The sequence below is a fragment of the Saccoglossus kowalevskii genome, chromosome 11 (assembly GCF_978046115.1).
Source record: "Saccoglossus kowalevskii chromosome 11, keSacKowa6.1, whole genome shotgun sequence".
In the NCBI taxonomy this organism is placed as follows: domain Eukaryota; kingdom Metazoa; phylum Hemichordata; class Enteropneusta; family Harrimaniidae; genus Saccoglossus; species Saccoglossus kowalevskii.
The window spans coordinates 37,999,219-38,013,694 of record NC_140651.1 but is presented as its reverse complement, the minus strand read 5'-3'; the positions used below and the strand labels follow the sequence as shown (position 1 = coordinate 38,013,694).

Here is a 14,476-nt window from a genome sequence, read left to right as displayed (position 1 = left end):
AAATCCCGGGGAAAAGTTAGCATGTACGGTGGAATAAAAATGTTGATAAGCCTACTGCACGTGGTATTCCCAGCCGGTCTCCCATGCAAGTACTAACCACGCCCGATGCAGCTTAACTTCAGTGATCGGACGAGAACAGGTGTATTCTGCAATGGTTTGGCAGTAGGCAGAATATTCATCGGAATTGGATGTCATTTAATGCTACGGCTAGGCAAAAAAATCATAGGAAATAGTTAGTATGTAATGTGGAATAAAAATGTTGATGAGCCTACTGCACGTCTTATTCTCAGCCGGTCTCTCATGCATGTACTAACCACGCCCGGTGCAGCTAAACTTCAGGGATCGGACGAGAACTGTGTGTTCTGCAATGGTTTGGCAGTAGGCTGAATATTTGTCAGAATTGGATGTCGTTTAACGTTTCGGCTAGGCAAAAAATCCCGGGGAAAAGTTAGCATGTACGGTGGAATAAAAATGTTGATAAGCCTACTGCACGTGGTAATCCCAGCCGGTCTTCCATGCAAGTACTAACCACGCCCGATGCAGCTTAACTTCAGCGATCGGACGAGAACTTGTGTACTCTGCAATGGTTTGGCAGTAGGCTGAATATTTGTCGGAATTGGATGTAATTTAATACTTCGGCTAGGCAACAAATCCCGGGAAAAAGTTGGTATATACGGTGAAAAAAAAATATTGATAAGCCAACTGCACGTGGTATTCCCAGCCGGTCTCCCATGCAAGTACTAACCATGCCCGATGCAGATTAACTTCAGTGATCGGACGAGAACTGGTGTATTCTACACTGGTTTGACAGAAGTCTGAATATTCGTCAGAATTAGATGTCGTTTAATGCTTCGACTAGGCAAAAAATCCCGGGAAAAAGTTAGTATGTACTATGGAATAAAAATGTTGATGAGAAAACTGCACGTGGTATTCCCAGAAGGTCTCCCATGTAAGTACTAACCACGCCCGATGCAGCTTAACTTCAGCGATCGGACGAGAACTGGTGTACTCTGCAATGGTTTGGCAGTAGGCTGAATATTCGTCGGAATTGGATGTAACTTAATACTTCGGCTAGGCAACAAATCCCAGGAAAAAGTTGGTATGTACGGTGAAATAAAAATGTTGATAAGCCTACTGCACGTGGTATTCCCAGCCGGTCTCTCATGCAAGTACTAACCATGCCCGATGCAGCTTAACTTCAGTGATCGGACGAGAACTGGTGTATTCTGCAATGGTTTGGCAGTAGGCTGAATATTCGTCCTAATTGTATGTCATTTAATGCTTCGTCTAGGCAAAAAATCATGGGAAAAAGTTAGCATGTAATGTGGAATAAAAATGTTGATGAGCCTACTGCACGAGGTATTCCCAGCCGGTCTCCCGTGCAAGTACTAACCACGCCCGATGCGGCTTAGCTTCAGTGATCGGACGAGAACTGGTGTATTCTCCAATGGTTTGGCAGTAGACTGAATATTTGTCAGAATTGGATGTAATTTAATACTTCGGCTAGGCAACAAATCCCGAGAAAAAGTTGGTATGTACGGTGGAATAAAAATGTTGATAAGCCTACTGCACATGGTATTCCCAGCAGGTCTCCCATGCTAGTACTAACCATGCCCGATGCAGATTAACTTCAGTGATCAGACGAGAACTGGTGTATTCTGCATTGGTTTGGCAGTAGGCTGAATATTCGTCGCAATTGGATGTCATTTAATGCTTCGTCTAGGCAAAAATTCATGGAAAAAAGTTAGTATGTACGGTGGAATAAAAATGTTCATTAGCCTACTGCACGTGGTATTCCCAGCCGGTCTCCCATGCAAGTACTAACCACGCCCGATGCAGCTTAACTTCAGCGATCGGACGAGAACTGGTGTACTCTGCAATGGTTTGGCAGTAGGCTGAATACTCGTCGGAATTGGATGTAATTTAATACTTCGGCTAGGCAACAAATCCCGGGAAAAAGTTGGTATGTACGGTGAAATAAAAATGTTGATAAGCCAACTGCACGTGGTATTCCCAGCCGGTCTCCCATGCAAGTACTAACCATGCCCGATGCAGATAAACTTCAGTGATCGGACGAGAACTGGTGTATTCTGCATTGGTTTGGCAGTAGGCTGAATATTCGTCGCAATTGGATGTCATTTAATGCTTCGGCTAGGCAAAAATTCATGGAAAAAAGTTAGTATGTACGGTGGAATAAAAATGTTCATCAGCCTACTGCACGTGGTATTCCCAGCCGGTCTCCCATGCAAGTACTAACCACGCCCGATGCAGCTTAACTTCAGTGATCGGACGAGAACTGGTTTAATCTGCAATGGTTTGGCCATAGGCTGAATACTCGTCGGAATTGGATGTAATTTAATACTTCGGCTAGGCAACAACTGCCGGGAAAAAGTTGGTATGTACGGTGGAATAAAAATGTTGATAAACCTACTGCACGTTGTATTCCCAACTGATCTCCCATGCAAGTACTAAGCATGCCCGATGCAAATTAACTTCAGGTATCGGACGAGAGCTGGTGTATTCAGCATCGGTTTGGCAGTAGGCTGAATTTTCGTCGCAATTGGATGTCATTTAATGCTTCGGCTAGGCAAAAAATCATGGAAAAAGTTAGTATGTACGATGGAATAAAATTGTTCATCAGCCTACTGCACGTGGTATTCCCAGCCAGTCTCCCATGCAAGTACTAACCACGCCCGATGCAGCTTAACTTCAGTGATCGGACGAGAACAGGTGTATTCTGCAATGGTTTGGCAGTAGGCAGAATATTCATCGGAATTGGATGTCATTTAATGCTACGGCTAGGCAAAAAAATCATAGGAAATAGTTAGTATGTAATGTGGAATAAAAATGTTGATGAGCCTACTGTACGTCGTATTCCCAGCCGGTCTCTCATGCATGTACTAACCACGCCCGGTGCAGCTAAACTTCAAGGATAGGACGAGAACTGTGTGTTCTGCAATGGTTTGGCAGTAGGCTGAATATTTGTCAGAATTGGATGTCGTTTAACGTTTCGGCTAGGCAAAAAATCCCGGGGAAAAGTTAGCATGTACGGTGGAATAAAAATGTTGATAAGCCTACTGCACGTGGTATTCCCAGCCGGTCTCCCATGCAAGTACTAACCACGCCCGATGCAGCTTAACTTCAGCGATCGGACGAGAACTTGTGTACTCTGCAATGGTTTGGCAGTAGGCTGAATATTTGTCGGAATTGGATGTAATTTAATACTTCGGCTAGGCAACAAATCCCGGGAAAAAGTTGGTATATACGGTGAAATAAAAATGTTGATAAGCCAACTGCACGTGGTATTCCCAGCCGGTCTCCCATTCAAGTACTAACCATGCCCGATGCAGATTAACTTCAGTGATCGGACGAGAACTGGTGTATTCTACACTGGTTTGACAGAAGTCTGAATATTCGTCAGAATTAGATGTCGTTTAACGCTTCGACTAGGCAAAAAATCCCGGGAAAAAGTTAGTATGTACTATGGAATAAAAATGTTGATGAGAAAACTGCACGTGGTATTCCCAGAAGGTCCCCCATGTAAGTACTAACCACGCCCGATGCAGCTTAACTTCAGCGATCGGACGAGAACTGGTGTACTCTGCAATGGTTTGGCAGTAGGCTGAATATTCGTCGGAATTGCATGTAATTTAATACTTCGGCTAGGCAACAAATCCCAGGAAAAAGTTGGTATGTACGGTGAAATAAAAATGTTGATAAGCCTACTGCACGTGGTATTCCCAGCCGGTCTCCCATGCAAGTACTAACCATGCCTGATGCAGCTTAACTTCAGTGATCGGACGAGAACTGGTGTATTCTGCAATGGTTTGGCAGTAGGCTGAATATTCGTCCTAATTGTATGTCATTTAATGCTTCGTCTAGGCAAAAAATCATGGGAAAAAGTTAGCATGTAATGTGGAATAAAAATGTTGATGAGCCTACTGCACGAGGTATTCCCAGCCGGTCTCCCGTGCAAGTACTAACCACGCCCGATGCGGCTTAGCTTCAGTGATCGGACGAGAACTGGTGTATTCTGCAATGGTTTGGCAGTAGGCTGAACATTTGTCAGAATTGGATGTAATTTAATACTTCGGCTAGGCAACAAATCCCGGGAAAAAGTTGGTATATACGGTGAAAAAAAAATATTGATAAGCCAACTGCACGTGGTATTCCCAGCCGGTCTCCCATGCAAGTACTAACCATGCCCGATGCAGATTAACTTCAGTGATCGGACGAGAACTGGTGTATTCTACACTGGTTTGACAGAAGTCTGAATATTCGTCAGAATTAGATGTCGTTTAATGCTTCGACTAGGCAAAAAATCCCGGGAAAAAGTTAGTATGTACTATGGAATAAAAATGTTGATGAGAAAACTGCACGTGGTATTCCCAGAAGGTCTCCCATGTAAGTACTAACCACGCCCGATGCAGCTTAACTTCAGCGATCGGACGAGAACTGGTGTACTCTGCAATGGTTTGGCAGTAGGCTGAATATTCGTCGGAATTGGATGTAATTTAATACTTCGGCTAGGCAACAAATCCCAGGAAAAAGTTGGTATGAACGGTGAAATAAAAATGTTGATAAGCCTACTGCACGTGGTATTCCCAGCCGGTCTCTCATGCAAGTACTAACCATGCCCGATGCAGCTTAACTTCAGTGATCGGACGAGAACTGGTGTATTCTGCAATGGTTTGGCAGTAGGCTGAATATTCGTCCTAATTGTATGTCATTTAATGCTTCGTCTAGGCAAAAAATCATGGGAAAAAGTTAGCATGTAATGTGGAATAAAAATGTTGATGAGCCTACTGCACGAGGTATTCCCAGCCGGTCTCCCGTGCAAGTACTAACCACGCCCGATGCGGCTTAGCTTCAGTGATCGGACGAGAACTGGTGTATTCTGCAATGGTTTGGCAGTAGACTGAATATTTGTCAGAATTGGATGTAATTTAATACTTCGGCTAGGCAACAAATCCCGAGAAAAAGTTGGTATGTACGGTGGAATAAAAATGTTGATAAGCCTACTGCACATGGTATTCCCAGCAGGTCTCCCATGCTAGTACTAACCATGCCCGATGCAGATTAACTTCAGTGATCAGACGAGAACTGGTGTATTCTGCATTGGTTTGGCAGTAGGCTGAATATTCGTCGCAATTGGATGTCATTTAATGCTTCGGCTAGGCAAAAATTCATGGAAAAAAGTTAGTATGTACGGTGGAATAAAAATGTTCATTAGCCTACTGCACGTGGTATTCCCAGCCGGTCTCCCATGCAAGTACTAACCACGCCCGATGCAGCTTAACTTCAGCGATCGGACGAGAACTGGTGTACTCTGCAATGGTTTGGCAGTAGGCTGAATACTCGTCGGAATTGGATGTAATTTAATACTTCGGCTAGGCAACAAATCCCGGGAAAAAGTTGGTATGTACGGTGAAATAAAAATGTTGATAAGCCAACTGCACGTGGTATTCCCAGCCGGTCTCCCATGCAAGTACTAACCATGCCCGATGCAGATAAACTTCAGTGATCGGACGAGAACTGGTGTATTCTGCATTGGTTTGGCAGTAGGCTGAATATTCGTCGCAATTGGATGTCATTTAATGCTTCGGCTAGGCAAAAATTCATGGAAAAAAGTTAGTATGTACGGTGGAATAAAAATGTTCATCAGCCTACTGCACGTGGTATTCCCAGCCGGTCTCCCATGCAAGTACTAACCACGCCCGATGCAGCTTAACTTCAGTGATCGGACGAGAACTGGTTTAATCTGCAATGGTTTGGCCGTAGGCTGAATACTCGTCGGAATTGGATGTAATTTAATACTTCGGCTAGGCAACAACTGCCGGGAAAAAGTTGGTATGTACGGTGGAATAAAAATGTTGATAAACCTACTGCACGTTGTATTCCCAACTGATCTCCCATGCAAGTACTAAGCATGCCCGATGCAAATTAACTTCAGGTATCGGACGAGAGCTGGTGTATTCAGCATCGGTTTGGCAGTAGGCTGAATTTTCGTCGCAATTGGATGTCATTTAATGCTTCGGCTAGGCAAAAAATCATGGAAAAAGTTAGTATGTACGATGGAATAAAAATGTTCATCAGCCTACTGCACATGGTATTCCCAGCCAGTCTCCCATGCAAGTACTAACCACGCCCGATGCAGCTTAACTTCAGTGATCGGACGAGAACAGGTGTATTCTGCAATGGTTTGGCAGTAGGCAGAATATTCATCGGAATTGGATGTCATTTAATGCTACGGCTAGGCAAAAAAATCATAGGAAATAGTTAGTATGTAATGTGGAATAAAAATGTTGATGAGCCTACTGTACGTCGTATTCCCAGCCGGTCTCTCATGCATGTACTAACCACGCCCGGTGCAGCTAAACTTCAAGGATAGGACGAGAACTGTGTGTTCTGCAATGGTTTGGCAGTAGGCTGAATATTTGTCAGAATTTGATGTCGTTTAACGTTTCGGCTAGGCAAAAAATCCCGGGGAAAAGTTAGCATGTACGGTGGAATAAAAATGTTGATAAGCCTACTGCACGTGGTATTCCCAGCCGGTCTCCCATGCAAGTACTAACCACGCCCGATGCAGCTTAACTTCAGCGATCGGACGAGAACTTGTGTACTCTGCAATGGTTTGGCAGTAGGCTGAATATTTGTCGGAATTGGATGTAATTTAATACTTCGGCTAGGCAACAAATCCCGGGAAAAAGTTGGTATATACGGTGAAATAAAAATGTTGATAAGCCAACTGCACGTGGTATTCCCAGCCGGTCTCCCATTCAAGTACTAACCATGCCCGATGCAGATTAACTTCAGTGATCGGACGAGAACTGGTGTATTCTACACTGGTTTGACAGAAGTCTGAATATTCGTCAGAATTAGATGTCGTTTAACGCTTCGACTAGGCAAAATATCCCGGGAAAAAGTTGGTATGTACTATGGAATAAAAATGTTGATGAGAAAACTGCACGTGGTATTCCCAGAAGGTCTCCCATGTAAGTACTAACCACGCCCGATGCAGCTTAACTTCAGCGATCGGACGAGAACTGGTGTACTCTGTAATGGTTTGGCAGTAGGCTGAATATTCGTCGGAATTGGATGTAATTTAATACTTCGTCTAGGCAAAAAATCATGGGAAAAAGTTAGCATGTAATGTGGAATAAAAATGTTGATGAGCCTACTGCACGAGGTATTCCCAGCCGGTCTCCCGTGCAAGTACTAACCACGCCCGATGCGGCTTAGCTTCAGTGATCGGACGAGAACTGGTGTATTCTGCAATGGTTTGGCAGTAGGCTGAACATTTGTCAGAATTGGATGTAATTTAATACTTCTGCTAGGCAACAAATCCCGGGAAAAAGTTGGTATGTACGGTGGAATAAAAATGTTGATGAGCGTACTGCACGTGGTATTCCCAGCCGCTCTCACATCCAAGTACTAACCACGCCCGATGCAGCTTAACTTCAGTGATCGGACGAGAACGGGTGTATTCTGCAATGGTTTAGCAGTAGGCTGAATATTCGTCGGAATTGGATGTAACTTAATACTTCGGCTAGGCAAAAAATCCCGGGAAAAATTTAGTCTGTACGGTGGAATAAAAATGTTGATGAGACTAATGCACGTGGTATTCCCAGCCGGTCTCCCATGCAAGTAATAACCACGCTCGATGCAGCTTAACTTCAGTGATCGGACGAGAACTGGTGTATTTTGCAATGGCTTGGCAGTAGGCTGAATGTTCGTCCGAATTGTATGTCGTTTAATGCTTCGGCTATGCAAACAATCCCGGGAAAATGTTAGTATGTACGGTGGAATAAAAATGTTGATGAGCCTAATGCACGTAGTATTCCCAGCCGGTCTCCCATGCAAGTACTAACCACGCCGGATGCAGCTTAACTTCAGTGATCGGACGAGAACTTGTGTATTCTGCAATGGTTTAGCAGTAGGCTGAATATTCGTCGGAATTGGATGTCATTAAATGCTTCTGCTAGGCAAAAAATCATGGTAAAAAGTTGGTATGTACGGTGGAATAAAAATGTTGATAAGCCTACTGCACGTGGTATTCCCAGCAGGTCTCTCATGCTAGTACTAGCCACGCCCGATGCAGCTTAACTTCATTGATCGGACGAGAACTGGTGTATTCTGAAATGTTTTGGCAGTAGGCTGAATATTCATCGGAATTGGATGTCATTTAATGCTTCGGCTAAGCAAAAAATCTCGGGAAAATGTTAGTAAGTAATGTGGAATAAAAATGTTGATGAGCGTACTGCACATGGTATTCCCAGCCGGTCTCACATCCAAGTACTAACCACGCCCGATGCAGCTTAACTTCAGTGATTGGACGAGAACGGGTGTATTCTGCAATGGTTTGGCAGTAGGCTGAATATTTGTCGGAATAGGATGTAATTTAATACTTCGGCTAGGCAAAAAATCCCGGGAAAAGTTAGTACGTACTGTGGTATAAAAATGTTGTTGAGCCTAATGCACGTGGTATTCCCAGCCGGTCTCCCATGCAAGTACTAACCACGCCAGATGCATCTTAACTTTAGTGATCGGACGAGAACTGGTGTATTCTGCAATGGTTTGGCAGTAGGCTGAATATTCGTCCGAATTGTATGTCATTTAATGCTTCGGCTAGGCAACAAATCCCGGGAAAAAGTTGGTATGTACGGTGAAATAAAAATGTTGATAAGCCAACTGCACGTGGTATTCCCAGCCGGTCTCCCATTCAAGTACTAACCATGCCCGATGCAGATTAACTTCAGTGATCGGACGAGAACTGGTGTATTCTACACTGGTTTGACAGAAGTCTGAATATTCGTCAGAATTAGATGTCGTTTAACGCTTCGACTAGGCAAAAAATCCCGGGAAAAAGTTAGTATGTACTATGGAATAAAAATGTTGATGAGAAAACTGCACGTGGTATTCCCAGAAGGTCTCCCATGTAAGTACTAACCACGCCCGATGCAGCTTAACTTCAGCGATCGAACGAGAACTGGTGTACTCTGCAATGGTTTGGCAGTAGGCTGAATATTCGTCGGAATTGGATGCAATTTAATACTTCGGCTAGGCAACAAATCCCAGGAAAAAGTTGGTATGTACGGTGAAATAAAAATGTTGATAAGCCTACTGCACGTGGTATTCCCAGCCGGTCTCCCATGCAAGTACTAACCATGCCTGATGCAGCTTAACTTCAGTGATCGGACGAGAACTGGTGTATTCTGCAATGGTTTGGCAGTAGGCTGAATATTCGTCCTAATTGTATGTCATTTAATGCTTCGTCTAGGCAAAAAATCATGGGAAAAAGTTAGCATGTAATGTGGAATAAAAATGTTGATGAGCCTACTACACGAGGTATTCCCAGCCGGTCTCCCGTTCAAGTACTAACCACGCCCGATGCGGCTTAGCTTCAGTGATCGGACGAGAACTGGTGTATTCTGCAATGGTTTGGCAGTAGGCTGAACATTTGTCAGAATTGGATGTAATTTAATACTTCTGCAAGGCAACAAATCCCGGGAAAAAGTTGGTATGTAGGGTGGAATAAAAATGTTGATGAGCGTACTGCACGTGGTATTCCCAGCCGGTCTCACATCCAAGTACTAACCACGCCCGATGCAGCTTAACTTCAGTGATCGGACGAGAACGGGTGTATTCTGCAATGGTTTAGCAGTAGGCTGAATATTCGTCGGAATTGGATGTAACTTAATACTTCGGCTAGGCAAAAAATCCCGGGAAAAATTTAGTCTGTACGGTGGAATAAAAATGTTGATGAGACTAATGCATGTGGTATTCCCAGCCGGTCTCCCATGCAAGTACTAACCACGCCGGATGCAGCTTAACTTCAGTGATCGGACGAGAACTTGTGTATTCTGCAATGGTTTGGCAGTAGGCTGAATATTCGTCGGAATTGGATGTCATTAAATGCTTCTGCTAGGCAAAAAATCATGGTAAAAAGTTGGTATGTACGGTGGAATAAAAATGTTGATAAGCCTACTGCACGTGGTATTCCCAGCAGGTCTCTCATGCTAGTACTAGCCACGCCCGATGCAGCATAACTTCATTGATCGGACGAGAACTGGTGTATTCTGAAATGTTTTGGCAGTAGGCTGAATATTCATCGGAATTGGATGTCATTTAATGCTTCGGCTAAGCAAAAAATCTCGGGAAAATGTTAGTAAGTAATGTGGAATAAAAATGTTGATGAGCGTACTGCACATGGTATTCCCAGCCGGTCTCACATCCAAGTACTAACCACGCCCGATGCAGCTTAACTTCAGTGATTGGACGAGAACGGGTGTATTCTGCAATGGTTTGGCAGTAGGCTGAATATTTGTCGGAATAGGATGTAATTTAATACTTCGGCTAGGCAAAAAATCCCGGGAAAAGTTAGTACGTACTGTGGTATAAAAATGTTGTTGAGCCTAATGCACGTGGTATTCCCAGCCGGTCTCCCATGCAAGTACTAACCACGCCAGATGCATCTTAACTTTAGTGATCGGACGAGAACTGGTGTATTCTGCAATGGTTTGGCAGTAGGCTGAATATTCGTCCGAATTGTATGTCATTTAATGCTTCGGCTAGGCAACAAATCCCGGGAAAAAGTTGGTATGTACGGTGAAATAAAAATGTTGATAAGCCAACTGCACGTGGTATTCCCAGCCGGTCTCCCATTCAAGTACTAACCATGCCCGATGCAGATTAACTTCAGTGATCGGACGAGAACTGGTGTATTCTACACTGGTTTGACAGAAGTCTGAATATTCGTCAGAATTAGATGTCGTTTAACGCTTCGACTAGGCAAAAAATCCCGGGAAAAAGTTAGTATGTACTATGGAATAAAAATGTTGATGAGAAAACTGCACGTGGTATTCCCAGAAGGTCTCCCATGTAAGTACTAACCACGCCCGATGCAGCTTAACTTCAGCGATCGGACGAGAACTGGTGTATTCTGCAATGTTTTGGCAGTAGGCTGAATATTCGTCGGAATTGGATGTAATTTAATACTTCGGCTAGGCAACAAATCCCAGGAAAAAGTTGGTATGTACGGTGAAATAAAAATGTTGATAAGCCTACTGCACGTGGTATTCCCAGCCGGTCTCCCATGCAAGTACTAACCATGCCTGATGCAGCTTAACTTCAGTGATCGGACGAGAACTGGTGTATTCTGCAATGGTTTGGCAGTAGGCTGAATATTCGTCCTAATTGTATGTCATTTAATGCTTCGTCTAGGCAAAAAATCATGGGAAAAAGTTAGCATGTAATGTGGAATAAAAATGTTGATGAGCCTACTACACGAGGTATTCCCAGCCGGTCTCCCGTGCAAGTACTAACCACGCCCGATGCGGCTTAGCTTCAGTGATCGGACGAGAACTGGTGTATTCTGCAATGGTTTGGCAGTAGGCTGAACATTTGTCAGAATTGGATGTAATTTAATACTTCTGCTAGGCAACAAATCCCGGGAAAAAGTTGGTATGTAGGGTGGAATAAAAATGTTGATGAGCGTACTGCACGTGGTATTCCCAGCCGGTCTCACATCCAAGTACTAACCACGCCCGATGCAGCTTAACTTCAGTGATCGGACGAGAACGGGTGTATTCTGCAATGGTTTAGCAGTAGGCTGAATATTCGTCGGAATTGGATGTAACTTAATACTTCGGCTAGGCAAAAAATCCCGGGAAAAATTTAGTCTGTACGGTGGAATAAAAATGTTGATGAGACTAATGCACGTGGTATTCCCAGCCGGTCTCCCATGCAAGTAATAACCACGCTCGATGCAGCTTAACTTCAGTGATCGGACGAGAACTGGTGTATTCTGCAATGGTTTGGCAGTAGGCTGAATATTCGTCCTAATTGTATGTCATTTAATGCTTCGTCTAGGCAAAAAATCATGGGAAAAAGTTAGTATGTAATGTGGAATAAAAATGTTGATGAGCCTACTGCACGAGGTATTCCCAGCCGGTCTCCCGTGCAAGTACTAACCACGCCCGATGCGGCTTAGCTTCAGTGATAGGACGAGAACTGGTGTATTCTGCAATGGTTTGGCAGTAGGCTGAATATTTGTCGGAATTGGATTTCAATTAATGATTCGGCTAGGCAAAAAATCACGGGAAAAAAGTGGTATGTATGGTTGAATAAAAATGTTGATAAGCCTACTGCACTTTTTAATCCCAGCAGGTCTCCCATGCAAGTACTAACCACGCCCGATGCAGCTTAACATCAGTGATCGGACGAGAACTGGTGTATTCTGCAATGGTTTGGCAGTAGACTGAATATTCGTCGGAATTGGATGTAATTTAATACTTCGGCTAGGCAACAAATCCCGGGAAAAAGTTGGTATGTACGGTGGAATTAAAATGTTGATGAGCGTACTGCACGTGGTATTACCAGCCTGTCTCACATCCAAGTACTAACCACGCCCGATGCAGCTTATCTTCAGTGATCGGACGAGAACTGGTGTATTCTGCAATGGTTTGGCAGTAGGCTGAATATTCATCCTAATTTTATGTCATTTAATGCTTCGTCTAGGCAAAAAATCATGGGAAAAAGTTAGCATGTAATGTGGAATAAAAATGTTGATGAGCCTACTGCACGAGGTATTCCCAGCCGGTCTCCCGTGCAAGTACTAACCACGCCCGATGCAGCTTAGCTTCAGTGATCGGACGAGAACTGGTGTATTCTGCAATGGTTTGGCAGTAGGCTAATTATTTGTCGGAATTGGATTTCAATTAATGCTTCAGCTAGGCAAAAATTCACGGGAAAAAGATAGCATGTACGGTGGAATAAAAATATTGATAAGCCTACTGCACGTGGTATTCCCAGCAGGTCTCCCATGCAAGTACTAACCACGCCCAATGCAGCTTAACTTCAGTGATCGGACGAGAACTGGTGTAATTTGCAATGGTTTGGCAGTAGACTGAATATTCTTCGGAATTGGATGTAATTTAATACTTCGGCTAGGCAACAAATCCCGGGAAAAAGTTGGTATGTACGGTGGAATAAAAATGTTGATGAGCGTACTGCACGTGGTATTCCCAGCCGGTCTCACATCCAAGTACTATCCACGCCCGATGCAGCTTAACTTCAGTGATAGGACGAGAACGGGTGTATTCTGCAATGGTTTGGCAGTAGGCTGAATATTCGTCGGAATTGGATGTAACTTAATACTTCGGCTAGGCAACAAATCCCGGGAAATATGGTATGTACGGTGGAATAAAAATGTTGATAAGCCTACTGCACGTGGTATTCACAGCCGGTCTCCCATGCAAGTACTAACCATGCCCTATGCAGATTAACTTCAATGATCAGACGAGAACTGGTGTATTCTGCATTGGTTTGGCAGTAGGCTGAATATTCGTCCTAATTGTATGTCATTTAATGCTTCGTCTAGGCAAAAAATCATGGGAAAAAGTTAGTATGTAATGTGGAATAAAAATGTTGATGAGCCTACTGCACGAGGTATTCCCAGCCGGTCTCCCGTGCAAGTACTAACCACGCCCGATGCGGCTTAGCTTCAGTGATAGGACGAGAACTGGTGTATTCTGCAATGGTTTGGCAGTAGGCTGAATATTTGTCGGAATTGGATTTCAATTAATGATTCGGCTAGGCAAAAAATCACGGGAAAAAAGTGGTATGTATGGTTGAATAAAAATGTTGATAAGCCTACTGCACTTTTTAATCCCAACAGGTCTCCCATGCAAGTACTAACCACGCCCGATGCAGCTTAACATCAGTGATCGGACGAGAACTGGTGTATTCTGCAATGGTTTGGCAGTAGACTGAATATTCGTCGGAATTGGATGTAATTTAATACTTCGGCTAGGCAACAAATCCCCGGGAAAAAGTTGGTATGTACGGTGGAATTAAAATGTTGATGAGCGTACTGCACGTGGTATTACCAGCCTGTCTCACATCCAAGTACTAACCACGCTTGATGCAGCTTATCTTCAGTGATCGGACGAGAACTGGTGTATTCTGCAATGGTTTGGCAGTAGGCTGAATATTCATCCTAATTTTATGTCATTTAATGCTTCGTCTAGGCAAAAAATCATGGGAAAAAGTTAGCATGTAATGTGGAATAAAAATGTTGATGAGCCTACTGCACGAGGTATTCCCAGCCGGTCTCCCGTGCAAGTACTAACCACGCCCGATGCAGCTTAGCTTCAGTGATCGGACGAGAACTGGTGTATTCTGCAATGGTTTGGCAGTAGGCTAATTATTTGTCGGAATTGGATTTCAATTAATGCTTCAGCTAGGCAAAAATTCACGGGAAAAAGATAGCATGTACGGTGGAATAAAAATATTGATAAGCCTACTGCACGTGGTATTCCCAGCAGGTCTCCCATGCAAGTACTAACCACGCCCAATGCAGCTTAACTTCAGTGATCGGACGAGAACTGGTGTAATTTGCAATGGTTTGGCAGTAGACTGAATATTCTTCGGAATTGGATGTAATTTAATAATTCGGCTAGGCAACAAATCCCGG

At 43.8% G+C, this 14,476-nt stretch overlaps 58 pseudogenes; all 58 read right to left on the bottom strand.

Moving 5' to 3' along the window:
* Positions 1–48: 48 nt before the first annotated feature.
* Positions 49–168, bottom strand: LOC146737395 (5S ribosomal RNA; annotated as a pseudogene).
* Positions 169–480: 312 nt separating this feature from the next.
* On the bottom strand, positions 481–600 carry LOC146737394 (5S ribosomal RNA; annotated as a pseudogene).
* A 96-nt stretch (positions 601–696) lies between these two features.
* LOC146737393 (5S ribosomal RNA) lies at positions 697–816 on the bottom strand (annotated as a pseudogene).
* A 96-nt stretch (positions 817–912) lies between these two features.
* LOC146737392 (5S ribosomal RNA) lies at positions 913–1,032 on the bottom strand (annotated as a pseudogene).
* A 96-nt stretch (positions 1,033–1,128) lies between these two features.
* Positions 1,129–1,248, bottom strand: LOC146737391 (5S ribosomal RNA; annotated as a pseudogene).
* Positions 1,249–1,344: 96 nt separating this feature from the next.
* Positions 1,345–1,464, bottom strand: LOC146737390 (5S ribosomal RNA; annotated as a pseudogene).
* Positions 1,465–1,560: 96 nt separating this feature from the next.
* LOC146737389 (5S ribosomal RNA) lies at positions 1,561–1,680 on the bottom strand (annotated as a pseudogene).
* Positions 1,681–1,776: 96 nt separating this feature from the next.
* Positions 1,777–1,896, bottom strand: LOC146737388 (5S ribosomal RNA; annotated as a pseudogene).
* Positions 1,897–1,992: 96 nt separating this feature from the next.
* On the bottom strand, positions 1,993–2,112 carry LOC146737387 (5S ribosomal RNA; annotated as a pseudogene).
* Positions 2,113–2,208: 96 nt separating this feature from the next.
* Positions 2,209–2,328, bottom strand: LOC146737386 (5S ribosomal RNA; annotated as a pseudogene).
* Positions 2,329–2,639: 311 nt separating this feature from the next.
* Positions 2,640–2,759, bottom strand: LOC146737385 (5S ribosomal RNA; annotated as a pseudogene).
* A 312-nt stretch (positions 2,760–3,071) lies between these two features.
* Positions 3,072–3,191, bottom strand: LOC146737384 (5S ribosomal RNA; annotated as a pseudogene).
* Positions 3,192–3,287: 96 nt separating this feature from the next.
* On the bottom strand, positions 3,288–3,407 carry LOC146737383 (5S ribosomal RNA; annotated as a pseudogene).
* A 96-nt stretch (positions 3,408–3,503) lies between these two features.
* Positions 3,504–3,623, bottom strand: LOC146737382 (5S ribosomal RNA; annotated as a pseudogene).
* Positions 3,624–3,719: 96 nt separating this feature from the next.
* On the bottom strand, positions 3,720–3,839 carry LOC146737381 (5S ribosomal RNA; annotated as a pseudogene).
* Positions 3,840–3,935: 96 nt separating this feature from the next.
* On the bottom strand, positions 3,936–4,055 carry LOC146737380 (5S ribosomal RNA; annotated as a pseudogene).
* A 96-nt stretch (positions 4,056–4,151) lies between these two features.
* On the bottom strand, positions 4,152–4,271 carry LOC146737379 (5S ribosomal RNA; annotated as a pseudogene).
* A 96-nt stretch (positions 4,272–4,367) lies between these two features.
* On the bottom strand, positions 4,368–4,487 carry LOC146737378 (5S ribosomal RNA; annotated as a pseudogene).
* A 96-nt stretch (positions 4,488–4,583) lies between these two features.
* LOC146737377 (5S ribosomal RNA) lies at positions 4,584–4,703 on the bottom strand (annotated as a pseudogene).
* Positions 4,704–4,799: 96 nt separating this feature from the next.
* On the bottom strand, positions 4,800–4,919 carry LOC146737376 (5S ribosomal RNA; annotated as a pseudogene).
* Positions 4,920–5,015: 96 nt separating this feature from the next.
* On the bottom strand, positions 5,016–5,135 carry LOC146737375 (5S ribosomal RNA; annotated as a pseudogene).
* Positions 5,136–5,231: 96 nt separating this feature from the next.
* LOC146737374 (5S ribosomal RNA) lies at positions 5,232–5,351 on the bottom strand (annotated as a pseudogene).
* A 96-nt stretch (positions 5,352–5,447) lies between these two features.
* Positions 5,448–5,567, bottom strand: LOC146737373 (5S ribosomal RNA; annotated as a pseudogene).
* Positions 5,568–5,663: 96 nt separating this feature from the next.
* Positions 5,664–5,783, bottom strand: LOC146737372 (5S ribosomal RNA; annotated as a pseudogene).
* Positions 5,784–6,094: 311 nt separating this feature from the next.
* On the bottom strand, positions 6,095–6,214 carry LOC146737371 (5S ribosomal RNA; annotated as a pseudogene).
* Positions 6,215–6,526: 312 nt separating this feature from the next.
* Positions 6,527–6,646, bottom strand: LOC146737370 (5S ribosomal RNA; annotated as a pseudogene).
* Positions 6,647–6,742: 96 nt separating this feature from the next.
* LOC146737369 (5S ribosomal RNA) lies at positions 6,743–6,862 on the bottom strand (annotated as a pseudogene).
* Positions 6,863–6,958: 96 nt separating this feature from the next.
* On the bottom strand, positions 6,959–7,078 carry LOC146737368 (5S ribosomal RNA; annotated as a pseudogene).
* Positions 7,079–7,174: 96 nt separating this feature from the next.
* LOC146737367 (5S ribosomal RNA) lies at positions 7,175–7,294 on the bottom strand (annotated as a pseudogene).
* A 96-nt stretch (positions 7,295–7,390) lies between these two features.
* On the bottom strand, positions 7,391–7,510 carry LOC146737366 (5S ribosomal RNA; annotated as a pseudogene).
* Positions 7,511–7,822: 312 nt separating this feature from the next.
* LOC146737365 (5S ribosomal RNA) lies at positions 7,823–7,942 on the bottom strand (annotated as a pseudogene).
* A 96-nt stretch (positions 7,943–8,038) lies between these two features.
* Positions 8,039–8,158, bottom strand: LOC146737364 (5S ribosomal RNA; annotated as a pseudogene).
* Positions 8,159–8,254: 96 nt separating this feature from the next.
* LOC146737363 (5S ribosomal RNA) lies at positions 8,255–8,374 on the bottom strand (annotated as a pseudogene).
* A 95-nt stretch (positions 8,375–8,469) lies between these two features.
* On the bottom strand, positions 8,470–8,589 carry LOC146737362 (5S ribosomal RNA; annotated as a pseudogene).
* Positions 8,590–8,685: 96 nt separating this feature from the next.
* Positions 8,686–8,805, bottom strand: LOC146737361 (5S ribosomal RNA; annotated as a pseudogene).
* A 96-nt stretch (positions 8,806–8,901) lies between these two features.
* On the bottom strand, positions 8,902–9,021 carry LOC146737360 (5S ribosomal RNA; annotated as a pseudogene).
* A 96-nt stretch (positions 9,022–9,117) lies between these two features.
* On the bottom strand, positions 9,118–9,237 carry LOC146737359 (5S ribosomal RNA; annotated as a pseudogene).
* Positions 9,238–9,333: 96 nt separating this feature from the next.
* LOC146737358 (5S ribosomal RNA) lies at positions 9,334–9,453 on the bottom strand (annotated as a pseudogene).
* Positions 9,454–9,549: 96 nt separating this feature from the next.
* Positions 9,550–9,669, bottom strand: LOC146737357 (5S ribosomal RNA; annotated as a pseudogene).
* A 528-nt stretch (positions 9,670–10,197) lies between these two features.
* Positions 10,198–10,317, bottom strand: LOC146737356 (5S ribosomal RNA; annotated as a pseudogene).
* Positions 10,318–10,412: 95 nt separating this feature from the next.
* Positions 10,413–10,532, bottom strand: LOC146737355 (5S ribosomal RNA; annotated as a pseudogene).
* A 96-nt stretch (positions 10,533–10,628) lies between these two features.
* Positions 10,629–10,748, bottom strand: LOC146737354 (5S ribosomal RNA; annotated as a pseudogene).
* Positions 10,749–10,844: 96 nt separating this feature from the next.
* Positions 10,845–10,964, bottom strand: LOC146737353 (5S ribosomal RNA; annotated as a pseudogene).
* A 96-nt stretch (positions 10,965–11,060) lies between these two features.
* Positions 11,061–11,180, bottom strand: LOC146737352 (5S ribosomal RNA; annotated as a pseudogene).
* A 96-nt stretch (positions 11,181–11,276) lies between these two features.
* LOC146737351 (5S ribosomal RNA) lies at positions 11,277–11,396 on the bottom strand (annotated as a pseudogene).
* A 96-nt stretch (positions 11,397–11,492) lies between these two features.
* On the bottom strand, positions 11,493–11,612 carry LOC146737350 (5S ribosomal RNA; annotated as a pseudogene).
* Positions 11,613–11,708: 96 nt separating this feature from the next.
* LOC146737349 (5S ribosomal RNA) lies at positions 11,709–11,828 on the bottom strand (annotated as a pseudogene).
* Positions 11,829–11,924: 96 nt separating this feature from the next.
* On the bottom strand, positions 11,925–12,044 carry LOC146737348 (5S ribosomal RNA; annotated as a pseudogene).
* A 96-nt stretch (positions 12,045–12,140) lies between these two features.
* Positions 12,141–12,260, bottom strand: LOC146737347 (5S ribosomal RNA; annotated as a pseudogene).
* A 96-nt stretch (positions 12,261–12,356) lies between these two features.
* Positions 12,357–12,476, bottom strand: LOC146737346 (5S ribosomal RNA; annotated as a pseudogene).
* Positions 12,477–12,572: 96 nt separating this feature from the next.
* On the bottom strand, positions 12,573–12,692 carry LOC146737345 (5S ribosomal RNA; annotated as a pseudogene).
* A 96-nt stretch (positions 12,693–12,788) lies between these two features.
* LOC146737344 (5S ribosomal RNA) lies at positions 12,789–12,908 on the bottom strand (annotated as a pseudogene).
* Positions 12,909–13,004: 96 nt separating this feature from the next.
* Positions 13,005–13,124, bottom strand: LOC146737343 (5S ribosomal RNA; annotated as a pseudogene).
* Positions 13,125–13,218: 94 nt separating this feature from the next.
* Positions 13,219–13,338, bottom strand: LOC146737342 (5S ribosomal RNA; annotated as a pseudogene).
* Positions 13,339–13,434: 96 nt separating this feature from the next.
* LOC146737341 (5S ribosomal RNA) lies at positions 13,435–13,554 on the bottom strand (annotated as a pseudogene).
* Positions 13,555–13,650: 96 nt separating this feature from the next.
* On the bottom strand, positions 13,651–13,770 carry LOC146737340 (5S ribosomal RNA; annotated as a pseudogene).
* Positions 13,771–14,083: 313 nt separating this feature from the next.
* Positions 14,084–14,203, bottom strand: LOC146737339 (5S ribosomal RNA; annotated as a pseudogene).
* Positions 14,204–14,299: 96 nt separating this feature from the next.
* Positions 14,300–14,419, bottom strand: LOC146737338 (5S ribosomal RNA; annotated as a pseudogene).
* Positions 14,420–14,476: the final 57 nt, after the last annotated feature.